This window comes from Mustela putorius, unplaced genomic scaffold (assembly GCF_011764305.1).
Source record: "Mustela putorius furo isolate JIRA1106 unplaced genomic scaffold, ASM1176430v1.1 tig00000450_pilon_pilon_pilon, whole genome shotgun sequence".
In the NCBI taxonomy this organism is placed as follows: Eukaryota; Metazoa; Chordata; class Mammalia; order Carnivora; family Mustelidae; genus Mustela; species Mustela putorius.
In genome coordinates this window covers 25,774,486-25,792,695 of record NW_025421385.1, presented here as the reverse complement: position 1 = coordinate 25,792,695, position 18,210 = coordinate 25,774,486, and the positions used below count along the sequence as shown (strand labels likewise).

The 18,210-nt window shown below is 36.5% G+C and overlaps 1 long non-coding RNA gene across 2 annotated transcripts in view; it reads right to left on the bottom strand.

Annotated features, from left to right (window-relative positions):
- The window catches only part of LOC123392129, a 320,886-nt gene that overhangs the window by 214,689 nt on the left and 87,987 nt on the right, over positions 1 to 18,210 (bottom strand). For both annotated transcript variants that reach the window (XR_006606842.1, XR_006606843.1), the window contains exon 3: positions 3,968 to 4,031. This is a non-coding gene — a long non-coding RNA (uncharacterized LOC123392129). The remainder of the gene's footprint in view (positions 1 to 3,967; positions 4,032 to 18,210) is intronic.

Sequence of the window (18,210 nt, the reverse complement as noted above, 5' to 3'; positions counted from 1 at the left end):
GCAAAAGAAACAATTCTTTGCACCTATCAGATTGGCAAAAATCACAAAGTCAGGGAGCACCTGGGTGGCTCAATTCAGTAAGAGTCTGCCTTCGGCTCAGGTCATGATCCCAGGGTCCGGGGATGGAGCTCTGCATTGGGCTCCCTGCTCAGCAGGGAGTCTGCTTCTCCCTCTCCCTCAGCCCCTTTCCTGCTCATGCTCTCTCTCTCTCTCTCATATAAGTAAATAAAATCTTTTTAAAAAAATCACAAAGTCAGATAATATCAAGTGTTTGTTAGGATGTGCAGAAATGAGAGCCCTCATGCATTTCTGGCAGGCATATGAATGAGAAATGCCATTCTAAAGAGCAATATGGCAGTTCTTTGCAAAGTATACATTTACTGTGTGACCCAATAATTCCACTTCTGGGTATATGCTGTAAATGCACATATGTGAAGATGGTCACTACATTAAGGGTTGGAAGAAAACTGGATGTTTATTACTAAAAAAATGGAGATGCATATTGAGGAAATACCATGAAGTAGTTAGAAGCAATGGACTTTACTTAATGAATATATATATATATATAAAACCCAAGGATGAATTTTAAAAATAAATTGGAGAATGAAACTAATAGTACAAAACCATTTATGTGAATTAAGAACACATGCATACACAAAATGTCCTTAAAGTTTGTATGCATACCCAAGGACACAGAGTACACAGGAGCCACTGTCTGTAAAGGGGGACATTTTAAAAATGTCATAATTTACAGAGGCTTTGACTGGACTGATGATGATCTTAACTGGTGAGGTAATAATAGCTTAGAAACCTACACCTGAAACTGCTCCCAAAAGACTGGAAATAAATGGGAGGGGGGGCGGGGAGGCATGCAAGCAAGAGGACAGATGGTCAGACTGGGTAGAAGATGCGAAAAAAGTATAAAAAGAGTCTTTCCAATTTTTAGTCAGCTCTTGTTAAATTGGGATGGTTTAAAAACTTAAGAACAAAACAAACAGAATGTTATTCTATGACACCATTGGTTTTGCAGGGTGTGAGAAGCATTGTGGGGTTTTGGGTGAGCTTTCCTTTTTATTGAGAAACACATGGAGTGGTTTGAAATGCTAAGCATGGTTTGCCGCAATGAATGCCCTATACTGTAATTAAACCATTGGATTAGAGGCCTGTTTGCCCTGTTTAATGTGCTTTGTGAAACTCAGTGTTTGCCTTTTGTTGTTGCTGAATCTCTTAGAAAAGCAGCAGGAATTCTCTGAGTATTTTTTGCACTACACTTGGGCAAGCGTCGTATGTGCTGCTGGTTAAAAAGCACCACCCTACCATGCCTTTTGGACTTCTGTTACAAGTGTTGGCAGGAGATGCTCAAGGAGACAAGAGGTATTTAGGGTCTGTGGTCCTTTGAGCTACAAAATGATAAAGCAGCCACAGAAAGGTGTTGACCTTTTAAACTAGGCCACAACCACAACTAGCCACACTGCATCCACAGTCACTAAACACATAGCCCTTGACGTGCTTCATTCTTTCTGCATTATCATAACCCCCCAGGGCCACATTTCTTCCACAAAGTTTCCTAAATGAATTCTGTTGAATAACTGCTAAACATACACGTATTTACACATATGGACACAAATATGAATCTCAATTGTGCACACACATACTGATGTTCTTGAAGTTCTAGAATTCTTGAGAATTAGTTACATCTTTTCTCAGGCAGAAAAATGCAGTCTGTGGAAGAGAGCAGCTGACAAATACTTTAAATGATGCAAACTACTACTACCGAGTGATGGCGGAGTGAAACCAAAGAAACTAATTTTAAAGGGCAATCACAATTTAAAAAAGAGAGAGAGAGAGAGAGAAAGAGAAGAAAGAAAAGCAAACTTACAAGTACAAAGAGAAAATGCAAAACTGTCAGAACTAAACGATTTAGTATATCACAACAAGAAATGGTGGCTAGTGAAATGTTGGAATTAAGCAGTAGGAAGGTCAACTTTTGGCTGTATTTTATGATGCTTTCCCGGCCCCATTTACACCTCTGCCTACTACAGTATTTCTCCGATATCTGTTACAGTAAAATCCCCCAAAGAATCGTCCCTGCTCACTGTGTTGACATCCTCTTTTACCTTTTTCTCTTAAAAACACTGACTTTGAAATTTTACTCCATGACCCCACTCTAAGCACACTCGTTCACGAGTGCCACATTGCCACATTGAGTCCTCAGTCCCAAGCCCTCTTCTCAATGGTCTTCTCAGCAGAATTTGTTTGCTCTTCTTCTTGAAACCACTTTTCATTCTGTTTTAAATGTCTACTTTCAAATACTTTTAGATGCACACAGAAGTTGCAAAAATAGTTCAGAGGGTTCCTGTATACTGATCACCCAGGTTCCTCTAATAATAGCACCTTTCATAGCCATAGTGCAATTATGCTCAAACTTTTAAGAACTGCTCCTGCCTTCTGTAAATTCTTTCCTCACTTGGTATCCATGATACCATCCTCCTGGTTTTCCTTCTCTTCTTAATCTCTTATGTGGATTCTCTTCCTCTCCCTATTTCTAAACATTGGCAGTTCCCAGGGCTCAATCTTTGTACCTCTTTTTAATCTGAATTCGCATCTTGTGTGACCTTGTCTAGTTGTAGCTTTAAATAGTGTGTATATGAAGAAATTTTCAGATTATTACCTCCAGCCTCAAACCCTCAACTGAATGCCTGGCTTGTATATCAAACTGCCTACCCAGCCTCTCCACTTTGGCATCTAAAGGGTATCCCACTTTAATATGTCATAACTGAGCTCATTCAAGCCCTGTTATCCATCACTTTTGCCCTCATTCCCCTTCTGAGCGAATGGTTCCACCAGTCAGCCATGCTCTTAAGCTGAACACTGGAATTGTTCTGGACTATTCTTTTTCTCTCATATAACTACATTCAATCTAGCAATGGATCTTACTGGCTTTAACTTTCAAAATATGACCTCTGTCTAAACAGGGCTCAGTGCACTTCCTTTCTCTATCATCCTAGGCCAAACCTCCTTCATCTTTTTCCTAGATCACTCCAATAGCCTCCTACCTTGTTTCCAGGCTCCTACCTATGCTCCCCAAAGCTTATTCTCCACATGGCAGTCAGAGAGTCTTTTAAAATGCAAATCATGTTCTGTCACTCTTCTACTCTTAGTATCTTTCCATAGAGATAAATCCGTTACTTCCATTGACCAAGGTCCTTGGCATTGTCATGGCCTACAAGATTTTGTATCATCCACACCATCTTTTCCCACCAACTCTCCAACTGCATTTGTTCTCTCAGCTTGTGCATCCTCCTGGCTATTCCCAGGATACCTAAGCATGTTTGTCCTTGAGGGCATCTGCCTTTAAACTTCTCTCTGCCTGGGTCACATTTTTCCAGCTATTCCCATTTAAGATTCTGCTCATCCCCTCAGAGAAACCTCCTCTGACCACTTTATCTGAGGCAGAACCTACCCTTCCTGCACTTAGCTCTATCCCTATCCAGACTTGTTGTTCTTAATAAGAATCTGATATCTGGCTGGCTGGCTGGTTGGCTAGTTGTCTATCTTTCTGTCTATCTCCCATGCCAGAATATAAACTCCAGGAGAACCAGGACTTTATCTGATGTTGGTTTACTACTGATTCTCTGCATGACATGTAGTAGGCATTTAATAAATATTTGCTGAATAAATAAATAAGCAAAGGAGCAGTGAAATACTGTATATAGAAATGTTCCCAGAAAACATGAAGTATTGAAATTGGTGGTGATAAAATTTGAAATTCAGGTTAAAAATGTAATATTTTTACAAAGACAAGTTGAAATTTTTATCACTTATGATGAAATGATTTTGTCTTTGGCCCTCTCAGCCTCATTGCTTAGCAAAGGCTGTTAATTATAAACACCCTGAATTATCCATGGGTAATTGTATATGTGTCAATGTCAAATATTTCCAATGTAGAATCATTTAATTAGTTTACCTTGAATAACTTGCAGGCAGCTTGAAGTGATACATGCAGTCCACCAATTCCATACTCTGTAAAACTAAGGAAACAGGGTAAAGGGTTTAATCTCTGTCTACAATACCTCCCTCTTGGGTCACTGCTCTAAGAAGAAACAAAGTCACTTGAGCAATAAAGCTATGAAGGTTTTAAATTACATCCTTGGTTAGTTTAATAGCATTATAAATATTTTCTTCTTTTATCTTTAAAGATATGTCCACATGAACTATGTATAGATTCCACTCTTATTATCTGTATTTGTCATTCTCCCTGAGGCAGTGTTCTATCCTCATATAATTAAAGATAAAACCCATGACACATATATCAAAAATCAAAATACAATCTACCTATCCTTTCTCACTTTCATTTTGTAAATCAGCAGAATATACTTCAACCTCTGAGAATGTATGATCTAAATTATAATGATATTTCAGGGCAAAAATGGGATGAGTTCCCTGTATCAAATTCTATGTGGGAGATTACAGATTCATACCATTTACAAATATGGAAGGAAAGAAAACTTAGTTCTACAATCTCACAACCAGGAAGTATAAAGGATGAAGACAAACAGTTTTCAACTGGCAAGAACTCAAGGACTATATTCCCTATCAGCCCTTTCTGAGGATACTAATAGAAATAAACTGTAACCAACAAAAGGATGACCAGGAAAACTATGACAGTTGGACAAGACACAAACATTTAGTATACATGACTGACAAAAAATAGAACTAAATGTTTTGACAAGATAGAAATAATACCAAAAATTATGAGAAGAAAATTAAAAGAGGGAAATTATAATAAAGGTCATCAGTGGAAAAGAAAAAAGCAAACCTTCCCAAAAAAACTGTACATACATGTGAAAGTAGATAAGTAAACTACATAATTAATTTTTTATTTAAAAAATAAAAATCATAAAATCTTATGCCAGAACTAAGGTCAAATTTGTCCATCATAATGGTAACTACAAATGGGCTTAATATACCTATTATATAAGTTAGAGTCTAAGCTGGTACATCAAAGAAAATCACCAATACAGTGGATTAAAAAAGGTAGAATTTTCTCTTTCTTGTAAAACTGTCTGGAAATGAACACTTCAGGATTGCAGGAAAATTTTGATTCCATACGGTCATCTAGGGACTCAAGTTCTGTCTACTTATGTCCTGAACATTTTTAGTATTGATGTCCTTTCCAGTATTATCTATGCTGGCTCATTAGTCCTGCAATCCTAGGAAGGGAAATAAAAGAAGGCACAAGCAAGTGTTTTTTGTTTTTTTAATTTCAAAATAAAGTTACACAATTTCCTTCTACTCATATACTTAGTCATGTGGTCAAGTGTAATTGCAAGAGAAACTGTAAGATAATGTTAGAATTTCATTCTGGTATTTTTTAGAAAGTTTATGTTTTTCTGAGTCCCAACCCCAAAATACTTTTTCAAGAAATTAGGAAAAGGGAGGGAAATGCAAATTTTCTTGCAGGAATCAAAAAGTCTTACAATCAAAATAGAGACATTACTGTTTTGAAAGAAGCCACTCACATAAAACAGAAAGTGAGGACAAAAAAATACTGACTTGTGGAGATGAAGGTTTAGGTGGATATTTCCAGGGAATGAGGACAGGAGTGTGTAGCAGAGAAGCAGTCACAATCTAATCATGCAATTTTTGTTTTAATTTTGTATTTTTTTTAATCTGTTGCTGTGTTTGGAAAGAAGATGTCTAGAGAGAGACAGAAATGTAGAATACTCTGGATATCTACAGAAGGCTCCTCTTAAGTCTTCATCTGGGTAATATTTAGAACTTGTATGTGAGAGAATTATTTAAGGCTGGAGAAAAAAATCTCTCAAGAATATTGGAGGGAACATTCCTTCAGACTCACACAAGGCCAAGAATAGTTTCTCTTCCCATTATTCAAAATGAAAAGCCTCAAAATTCAAGGGACATCAGAAGACTACTGAGAAGACTATTGCCTTAATATTAGAGAAAAATTAGCCTCAAGATAAATGGTGCTCTGGTCTCACCTAACAAAACTTAAAAGCAAAATCCCCAAAATATTCACAATGTTTCCAGGTAACTGTGTCCCAGAAGAAAGCTCAGGAATATTTATATGCATATAAAAATATCAAGCCTATAACAAAATTAATTGCATAATGTCTAACACCCAATCAGTAATTGCAAGGCATACAGAAAAGCAGGAAAATATGATTCATGATGAGAATAGTAAACCTACGGAAACAGAACCAGAAATTATATAGGTAACAAAGTTGGTAGAATAAGAGATTAAAATAGTTATTATAAATTATCCACTTTGTTCAAGAAGCTAGAGAAAACTTTGAGAATGTTAAGTAGAAATATGGAAGATACAGAAGAGACCAAATAAAATTCAAGAAATGGATAATATACTTCTGAAATGAAATATATACTGGATGGAATTAATAACAGATTAGACACTGAAGAAAGATTAGTGAACTTGAAGATATAACAATAGAAATTATTCAAAATGAAACAGAGAAAAAGTAACAGGGCCTCGTTCAAATATACATACAATAGGGATCCCAAATGGAAATAAGCAGGAGGGTTAAAAAATGAACTTAAATAAAAAATGATTGAAATTTTCAAAATTTGATGAAATGATAAACCTATAGATCAAAGAATCCTGACATGTAAGAAACAAATAAAGCTGCAAAGTATATCCTAATCAAATGGTTTAAAACCAGTGATAAAGAGAAAAATTTAAAAGCAGTCTTTTTTGATAAGCAGTCTTATGGTAAGAAACAATGCAAGCCAGAAGATAGCAGAGCAATACCACTATAGACAGAATTTAAAAAAAACAACAAAAAAAAGGCAATGTAGAATTCTAAACCCAGAAGTTTTTTCAAAACCAAAAGTACAAAAAAGACATTTCAGACATCCAAGAGCAGAAAGAATTAATAACTGGCAGACATGTAAAACAAGAAATGTTACGAGAAAGTCATTCAGGCAGAAGGAAAAGATTAAAGACAGAAGTCTAAATCTCCCCAAAAGAATGGTGAGTATTAGAAGTGGTATTCGTGTGGCTAAACATTAAAGACTTCTTCATTATTTAAATCTCTTTGAAAAATAGCTGTTTAAAGTAAAATACCTTTGTATTGGGGGTTTGTCACATAACATATTCTAAATGTTTCTGCACCTAAAATGGTTTGAAATATATGAAGCAAAAACTGATAGGACTGCAATAAGAAACAAAAAAATCTACAATTACAGCCAGACCTGACCCTTCTCTCAACAACAGTACAAACTTGCAGAAAATCAATCATAATATAGGAGATTTAATCAACACTATCAACAAATTGACCTGATGGACATTTGTAGAACACTCTACCCACCAACAGCAGAATACACATTATTTTAAAAGGGAAATCAGAATAGTTAAGATAAATCATATTCTAGACCGTAAAACAAATCTAACTAAATTTAAATTAAATGATGCATTTTATGTTCTCTGAATATTATGGGATTGAATTAGAAACTGATAAAGAAATATGTCTGAAATACTCTCAAATATTTATAATCTAACCATGCAAGTGTGTTGGCTACTCAAAATTAATTGAAAAATAATTTTTAAAAAATCGGTGGTGTCAATTTGCTTATACAGGTGACAAATAGCCATGAAAGTGATCTCACAGAGATATTCCCAAAATATTGTGAGCTTTACTTGAATAGATACATATTTTCTCAAGAGCACTACCATGAAGGATAATAGTTATTCGGGTATAGAAGTTTTTTTTTTTAATTTATTATTTTTTAAAAGATTTTATTTATTGATTTGTCAGAGAGAAAGAGAACAATCATGCACAATCAGGGCAAGTAGCAGGCAGAGGGAGAAGCAGGCTCTCTACTGAGCAGGGAGCCCAATGTAGGACTCGATCCCAGGATCTTATGATCATGACCTGAGCAGAAGGCAGATGCTTAACCAACTGAGCCACCCAGGCATACCAAGGCAGATTTAAGTTTTGTTAGTTTGCTAAAAAATCAAGTTTATTCTTATATAGCTACATAGTATAAAACATTCTTAAAATTATTGGAAAGACAAAATTAATACTCTGACAACAAACTTGCCACCAAGCTGTTATTCTTCACTTCTCTTTTGGGGAAGGAAAATAGATTCTTATATTTCTCCTTACTTTTGTTTAATTGTTCAAGTATTCAACAAGGACTTATGGAATATCCAGTATGTGTCAGGTACCATTATAACAGAACAAGAGTAAAACACTGTTCTTGTTTTCACAGAGATTACATTCTGGTGAGGTGAGTAGGAGGGATATACAATAAACAAATAAATAAAAATATGTCTGGTGACAAATGATATGTAACAAAGTGCACCAGGTAGCTAGAAATATTGATGGGAAAGACCAGATGGGAGAAGAATGTTTCCTGACACCAGGAAATACTTTATTTTTTTTAGTTTTTTTAAATTTAGGGTTAATTTTAGTTGTCTTTGAATAAAGTCATAATTTAATTGAACTTTCTAGACTTCTCCAGACTCTTTTAGTGGAAGCACACAAGGGTAGAATGCTGAAAAGGCAAAAATTCAAGCATTTAAAATGTCAGGTACCAAGGAAAAGTCTCTAAAACAGAAGTTTAAAAGATGGAGGAAGCTGAGCATTGGTTTCAAAGTCAGAAAATGGCCAATAACTTGGTCTCCGAGACTGTTCTTATTACAAGGAAGCTTATGACAAAAATCAATCAATCTCACTTCTTAAAAAGTTTTTAAATATTACTAAGATTCCTTGGAAGTCTCTTCAAAGAACCCTTCTAAAATTAGTCATACAAACAAGTTTCCTTCTTCTGATTTATAATAGTAAAAATAAGACAATACATAAAATGATGAGAATTTTTGCATAGTAGAGTACAGCACTATAGATTATTAAAAATGGTCAATACAATTCATTTCTCCAATAAAGAGAGATCTGGACAATTTAGTAAGTCTCTCAGTGTGATCTTACTAGCATCCTACCAAAGGATCACAGACACTCATTTGAGAATTAATGACCTACTATATTGTCACCACAGAAAGAATGAGGCTTAATTTGGTGCAAAGAGGCTTGGTACACGGGGTGTCCTCATTCCAGTGTAGCCCTTATTTGGAAGAGAGTCAGTTTGGGGTCAGATGTGATGAGAAGTTAACATACTGTATGAGAGTTTGACTTTTATAATTACTTGAAAACACTTTTTATTAATGATCAAACATCATAATTCTGTAACTGTATCTTTACATGATGTGGTTCCATTTTTCCTGTTTCCTTCAAACCTTTTGAAAAATCTTGCCTTTACCTTGGTTAGTACAGGGTATCAAATACCTTATTCTGCAATGGTCAGATGCTAAAGGAGTCAGGGGTGGCTAGGAGTGTGTGTGTGTGTGTGTCTGTTTGTACATATGCACATGTTCACGCATATACATTTTTTGTGACTTATTTTATTTTTATTATGTTCAATTAGCCAGCATATAATACATCATTAGTTTCTGATGCAGTGTTCTGTGATTCGTTCGTTGTGTATAACACCCAGTTCTCATCATATCACGTGTCCTCTTCTTACCCAACACCCAGTAACCCCATCACTCCCTCCACCCACCTCCCTTCTGTAACCCTCAGTTTGGTTCTCACACTCCAGAGTCTCTCATGGTTTGTCTTCCTCTCTGATCTCTTCCCATCCAGTTTTCCCTCCCTTCCCGTGTGGTCCTCTGCACTATTCCTTATGTTCCACATATGAGTGAAACCATATGATAATTGTCTTTCTCTTAACTTAATCCCCTCCAGTTCCAACCATATTGGTACAAATGGAAGGTATTCATCCTTCCTGATGGCTGAGTAATATTCCATATATATATGAACCACATCTGCTTTATCCATTCATCTGACATGCATTTAACTTGGGATTTCCATTTTTATAAACTCCACCACTACCAGCCACCACACGCACACACACACAGACACACACTCCCATCCTCCAACACATTCTAGTCTTTGACCTGAATAAGTACCCACAGTCTGTGTAACTGACCTTAAAGATATCCTTCGCAGACCAGTTGCCTCAGTTCATATTCCAATGATTCTAAAATATCAAAGTCTAATTCAGAATGGCATGAATAGCCCACAAACTTTCTGGATGGTCTAGACAGTGTTCAGCTAGTGGTCTGCCCATAGCCATATGAGAACGATATGTGTTGTCTAGGTGGGTATACAGCAAAGACAGAGAATTGGCCCTAACTATATTTGCTATCTTCAGATGAGAACTTTTGAAATGGTACAATAATCTTGGATATTAGATGCTTCTTCTAATTTTCTTCTTTCCTGGTGAAAAGATGAGCAGAATAAATCTTATTCCTCAAAATTCTAGAATAATTTTGAAGTCCTTAAAACTTACCATAAATGTTCAATATCATATTATACTATAAATACACTTCTTGGAAAAAGTGAGCTTTTTGTTTTCATCATGATAGAAATCTAGGAACTTTCATATCATATAACAAAATGAAAGATCCAAAAAGTATGAGATCACTGGATGAAGCTGTGGAACTTTCTGAATGGTTAGAAGATTTCTTTTCTGGATTTACTCTTAAATTAAAATGAAGTATTGTTCTTTTTCTTTTTTTCCCACCACAAGGAATGTGGCAAAAACTTGCCACCAAAGCTAAGATCTTTGCCTCCCTCTCTGGGGAACTGGTGGGTCTAGCTATAGGGTTGAATTTGTATCCTAAGAAATAGGGAATGTGTTGGACAAAATACAGAGGCTGAATCAGTCACCAGTGCGTTTCATTTACTCTGAGCCAGTGCCTAAGTTCCTTGTTGCCATGTGTTGCTTTGTTTTGGCTCTGGCAAGAACAGCATATTTCATAAAGGGGTCAAAATTACAAGAAAGGGTCAGCTTGGAATCAGGGAGTTTCCTGCACCACATGAAAACACTCAACCAGCATGCCACAGGTGTCTGTCACAACAGCACAAAGGAAAATATGGCATTGCAAAGGGTGTGGGAGGGAAGAGGGAAGAAACAAAGAGACACAGTGGTCATGCTCAAGAAAAAAACATTTTGTTTCTTTGAAAGATGATTATGACTTATTCAAACCCCAAATCCATATAGTTCTGAAAAATCTTTTCATGCAATGTCTTGGTGAAAGTCACTGGGATGGACCATTGAAAATCCGAACCAACTCCCTGGTTCTCTAATGTTCTTACTTCCTTAAAGTTCTGGGCACCTTATCTTGAATGGGTGAGTGGCAGATATACTATCTGATTTTAACCACAGAAACCTCTGTCGCAGTAACATAAAAGGGCAATGAAAGGGACTATGAAATCAAAGTGTGCTCACGACTTTGATGTGGGCAGGGCTGCCTGGTGGCTGAGAGCGCCAACTTCATGGTACATTTCACCACCTGTGACCATCAGTAGCCACTGATTCTTATCTATCCAGGTTGATTCACTTGCAGGTGCAAGGTATTTAAGTCTAACTTAAAATGTGTATGTTTCACCTATGCTGTGCCTGAGCATCACCCCAGAATGACCTCAAAAATAATAATTCAAGGAGAACTTTGAACATTTATACCTCACTTAGCCTAATATAGTCAATTCAACCTATAAATTTGCCTGATGTTTTCTTTTCACATAGGATAGAATACCTCATCTTTAAATGTCAGCCCAATGGGATCACTGGCTGGCTGGTTTCCAGATTTGCATGGTATCAATATAGTGTCCCAATACAACTGCTTGACATCATCAACTGAAGCTACTATGGAACTTTCAGGGGTAAACTTCTCACCCACAGTCAGATGAAAGTTTACAGAGCATTTACTTCTGTCCCATAAACTAGAAGGCAGAAAAATTGGTGGACATTACAATTTAAACCAAAATCTGCAATTGAAATATTTACATTAAAATCAGAATTTTGATCAAAGTCAACAACAAGATTCTGAGATTATAAACAAAACTACTTTTTAGCTATTCTATGACAGTTCTTCATGGGTAGGTAGGCAGATGGAGCCTGTCTGAAGATTTCTGTACCATCTGGGTGTAGAAAAAGAGCCAGGAGAGATGGTTAGTGTTAGAAAGGGTAAGAAGACTGAGCCTTAGTCCAGATGTATGATTTATGTCACTTGAAGATAGAGTGGCCAGGCTGAGCTTGGATGCCAGGTCACCTCTCTCTGCAGGATGCTCTCCTTATACTTTTCTATAATTGAATTGCCTTCTCTTTATATACACTCTCATTATCTCCTGCTTAGTGCAAATTAGAAAGTTTTTTGGGTTGTTGTTTGTTTTAGGAAATACACCGCACTTCCCAAACCTAAAATCAAAACAGAGAGTCTAGAGAAGGATTTTAGTCTAAGGTCGATTTCATGAATCAAAGTTGTGATGAGCTGAAGAAATTAAGTTCCATTTATTATGCACTTAACAACTCTGGTCCACTGCAAGCCATACCATTCTTTAAGAAGGGTCCACAGAGTTGACCTTGCTAAGAGCCATACACTGTAGAGAAAAGAGTGTGGGATTTGGAACGAGACCCATTTAGGAACACAGAAGACCTCCTGAGACCCACCTTGGCTCTAACAATTATTAACTGTGTGAACATAAGTAAGATCATTAAACACCCTGAATCTTGGTGCCTTCATCTGTAGAATGAGGATAATAAACTGACTTACTGGATCATTGTGACTATTAAGGCTCTAATACAAATAAGCAAAACTCCCAGCCCAGTGTCTGCCATAGAAGAGTGCAACAAATGTCTCCTTTCTTCTCCTGCTTCTTTTTACTTTCCTCTCTGCTGATTTTATAAAGCTATAGTCCTTTGACAAGTTTTCACAAAGCTACAGTTGATGTGACATGTATAAATTACCTCTTAGGAAAACCATCATGACCCAAAGGTCTTTTGACCTCCAGGTGATGATAGGGGCTCCAATACCCTATTTGATCACAAAGAAACCCATTTATTTCTTCCATGAAGCCTTTCCTTGATTACAGCTGCTGCTGACCCATGACAACTAAACCTTGCACCTCAGAGCTTAACACTTCATTCCATGCTCTCAGGCATTTTAGGGAACCAACCCAGGCTGCCAAATACAATGGTAACTTTTTCATGTTTAGGTGTAATTTCTTCTTCTTTCAGTCTTGAGGATAAATGGATATTAATGGATCTATCTGCCTAAGAAGTTCTGGAATAAACAACCATATCAAGAACCCCAGTGCTAAAAATACAATAATGTGGAGTGTCACCAAGAACCCTAAAAACTAACAAGTTCCATTTGTACTCACTTAGATACATTCTTGAATTAAGTACAATTTAGTTCAATAAAGACTTGAGTTAAATGCAATTCCTGAAAATCTCTTCTGAGAATATATTTGAAGTGAAGTGTGTAGTGCTAATTTTCATATGGTTGGTAAAAAATGACTATTTTATGTATTTTTATCTGAGAGGTAATAAAATGGACCTTCTCTGGGAATTAAAGTTCTTAGGGAACCCATTTATAGCTGATATGTTTAAAAACTATTTATAAGGCTATAGAGAACAAACAGACGGTTACCAAAGGGGAGGTGGCGGTGGGATCAGTGAAATCGGTGGAGGGGATTAAGAGTGCAGTTACCATGACAAGCGCTGAGTAATATATAGAATTTTTGAATCACTATATCATATACCTGAAACCAATATAATACTGTATGTTAACTAGATTAGAATTAAATTTTAAAAACAAAAATAAAAAAATTTAAAGAAAGGAAAAAACTACTTGTAAGGTGTATTTTAAGAATATGTAGTGTAGTGTATTCTCTAAGTTTCCTAATGCAAAAACACTGAGTGTCTTGGGAAAATAGTTTGAAAATAAAGATAATTTAGTACTATTATAACAGTTCTAGACTTTATATAACTGTAAATTATATATTGTCATAGACAGGGATGGTTGTGTGATTTTGCATTATGGATCCCTTTTTTTTCCTGTGGAAGGGGAGAAACAACTTCCCTATGGAAAACTAGTATAAGAAACCAAAAAGAGAAGCTTATTTGTGAGGGTTGTGGTTGGAAAACTGGTTAATATTCACTTTTTGAGGTTTTTGAAAAGTCCCTTATGCTCCTTATTTCCACAAAGGATGAAAAATAGACATCATGTGATTGGGATGAATACAATAGTATAATATTTTTCCAGTTAGCAAATATTAATCTGATTAGATATCAATGACTCCTGGATTGTAAGGTTATGTGTATGTGTGTACACACACACACACACAGGTATATACACATATATATTTGTTTGTAGATTTATGCATGGTTCAATTGGCATTTTTCTCTTTAACACATCTTAATGTGCTGTTTAGTTATTTCTTAATTACACTTTGATGGATATGTTGACTAATTTCCTCAGTGAAATCATTGTCTAACAATGTACAAGAACAAAAACTATAACAGGATTTGTTTCTTGAAGTCACACAAGCAAACCTGGTTATTTTTCAATGATTCAAATTGTACTAAGACGCATATTAGCTCGAATTGACGGATTGGATTGGAAATGACCTCAGGGAGCATCAGGAAGGCCAATCATAGCAGATGGGCAGATGATTGGGCTTCCTTAGGAATTCTATGGTTAATTAGAATCTTTCCCAAACTATTAGATTGGGGAGGGGGTACGTGTAAATCATCCAGCTGTGTGGCTCCAGGTACCACGTGCACCCAACATAATGAGAACAGCTCCATTTGGAGATCCTTGTGCAGTTTCTACCCAGCTCTCTGAGAATTAGCATCCCGGGGCTCCCTTCTTCACCCTTGTCAGAGCGTCAAGGGAAAACTTACCACCCTCACACAAAAGGACTATTGAGGGGGTCATGAGTCAACTGGAAAACATACATGGCACTTTCTCAACTTGTTTCTTTCCATTGCTGCAAAATAGCAAGTCTTTTAATTTGGATTTCCACTCAACAAAAGAAGGGCATCACTTTCACAAGCATTTACAAGTGGGCCTTAAGGCAGGGCGGAGTCTAGTTCATTAGGAGCTAAATTTCTAGTAAACACCTTGAAGGGCAGATCTGGTTTATAACACTCTGGCCCAGTTACTTCATGCCTATTTTATACCTCACTGAACTCATGAGCCCCTTGAAACCATGAAGGCCTTTGGGGAGCATGGGGGCAAGTAGGGGGCCCTACTCTATTTATAGCGAGCCATCTCCTTGGCCATTTCTTTGGGTATTTGGGGATGATTGCTCAACAGAAACCACTCCTATGCTGAATGTCACATGGAACACTGTACTTGTATCTTGGTAAGTCAGTGGAGTGCATTTAAAGAGCTGTGTGTAAACAATAGCCACCCCCACCCCCCACAACTGCCCCTGGCAGATTGCAAAGGGAAATTCTGTTTCCAGTTTATTCTTTTATTGAGCTCTGTGTAAAATACATGAAGGGATTCTGAAACCCTTTTCTCTCTCTTCTCTCTCTCTTCCCAGCTAATGCTGTTTTCCAGTTCTGAGCTGCCAATGTACCATGAGAAATCCACTCATTGACGTGACAGAAAAGGCAGTCGTACAGCAGAAATGGTACGGTCTGTTGCAATAAATTACAGGTTTCCTTTTCATGTTCAGCACAAGAGGCGGCCCTCATGCAATTAGCTACAGCTGGTTAAAGAAAGAAACCATGCATCTGTGGACAGATCAGACTGAGAACCAACTCTTATTTTTTGGCATATATCACTACAGGAACAGAAAAGAGACCTGAGTTCTGTTCCTGAGCATAAGCCATTTTTAAAACTTGTACTTCCCCCTTCTGAATCACTAAGACAGCACACCATTTGGGGAAACAAATCTACAGTCACGTTTTTTCCGTTAAGGTCACTGGTTATGACAAATAGCTGAGTGCTTTCCACTTGATTCTTGTCTTTTAGGCCTAGCGAGATCTTTCTTCAGAGAATCTTAGCCTGGTGGTAACTCTTAATTATACAATTGCCACTGTCTGATTGGAAATTTATGCTGGAGTCCTTCTCCCATGATGATTTAATGTTTCATGTCATTCTGCTATTGTGAAGTGATAATCTTCATGATATAATTTGCAGTTTATTGCAGAAAAACTAAACATGCAGGAACTCTAGAACTATTCTAAGTGCACATATATGGGGTACTAGATCACAAATGTATTAAAAATACATTTATTTCACTGTTGTATAAAAGATGTAAAACTATTTAGTGCATATACCAAATGAACAGTTTGTCCTCTAAGAGACAACCTACAAAAATACTGGCTATTATCAGTTCAAGGAAGGCATTGATATGTCTACAGTGTACTTTCTACTGATTCACTTCCTCATCATCCATGTCAGATTCTACCTATATTTTTTCTGCAAATAAAGTCAGTCCTACGAAGTCTGGGATTTCCTTCCCAGACCTTTTGATTTCAAGATACTGCAATTTTTAAAATCATTCCAATATTTGTGTTCTTACCAATCCTGCTTGAGGAAACTTACTTCATAAATGGAAGAGGATAATGGTCAAGAAATCAAGACAGATCATAAGATTTAAATGGTCCACATTTATCTTCTGGAACATTTGAGGAGCTCTACAAAGTTATTAACCATTCATTTAGATGCATTCAAATCTTAGGAAAGTAAGAAGAGATTTTTGTCTTGGTGTCAGTTTCTTGTTTAGCACAGAAAAGAGAAATCATAATGGAAATCAGATGTAATTACTGACGCCCCCCTCCAAAATCGGCTCTGTTTTTTTTTTACAGAAAAGCAGTAAAGCTACCGATGTTTAAAAGTGGGAGGGGAGGGAAAAAATAGCTTGACAGACCAGGTAAAGATCACAGGGGATTTGTTCAGATGTCTCCCAAAGCATTTGCCTGAAGATTTATTTTGTAAGTCGTCCTTAAAAGTAAAAAGCCGTTTGCCAGTTTCCCTCCCCTGTGTTGCAACCATACTTTGCCATTAGAACAAAGAAAACAGCTATCCCCCTATTTTTGTTCATTAGGTTAAAGAAAGACATACAGAGCAAAAGGGCCTTTAAACCACAAATCAATATTACATGTTTTCAAGAAAGGAAAAGAACCAGAGTGTGAGCCTGAACAACAAATTTGTATCATCTTGAAACCTGCAATTTACTTGAAATGTGCAGTTTCCTTGTACTGGACTCCCAGATTCCTTGTGTAATGAACAACTTGAGTGTGAATGAAAACAGGTTGGGGGAAGGGAATTATGAGCCATGAAGGCAAGCATTTGCAATATTGTGAGAATAAACAATGTTTTTTGAACCTTTTCAAGCCAGTCCTTTTTTCCCTCTCTAGAGAGACAAATTTTCTCCTGAAGAAGGAATGGGCTAGAGAGAGACTCCCATTTGGTATAAATACCAAAAATTGATATTCAAATGGCATCTAAAAATCATCTTCCAATAAATGCAAACTCACCGTTGAGTTTACAAAAAAAAAAAAAAGGAAAAAGGAAAAACTGAAATGTATACTATTAAAAAAAAAAACCTACTGGGAATCATAGCTATTGAACTTTCAAAAGAAATAACCAATTCATTATGTCTGGAGACATTTCAAACTGAAGAGGAAAAAACACTAAAATCTATGTTAATGGCAACAAAATAGCATTGGTGAGATAAGGGATCTATCCTCTTTATTTAGGAGTCTAAAAACAATAAATATTCTCTACTGCCATTTTCTAGCAACATTTCATCAAAGAAAGCTGACAAATTATGAAGTTATTAAATAAATGTTGCCTGACACTCATACCAAATACAAAGAAAGGAAATTGCCTGAATGCTGATCTTTTATTTATACCTGGAGAAAAACAGTATGGAGCTTCACGGTAATATTCTTTTAATTATTTCAAAGGCAAATATAAGTTACAGAAGAAAACCCTCCAACTCAGAATTTCAAATTACCCCTCAACAGATGATGCAAACTCATAGCTTTGACAAGATGATTATTTCTGTTTAAAGAATCCCTAAGGAGGATATTGAATGACCGGAGAGGATCGAAGAGTCACACTTTGCCCAAGTCTGGCTACAAGTCTTTCAGGCATGAGCATTAAATTTGTTTTTACAACGAAATGCATTATTATTGTCAGCCACTCTTCTGGCCTAGTAAACAAGGCACATAGATATGCCTAATGCTGGTGAAGTTTATAACCTAGCTGGGCAGATAGAAGATAAACAACAAACTAAAATAAATCACACAATATGCTGATGGGTGATGTGTTATGAAAATGGCAAATGGCAAGAAAGATACAGA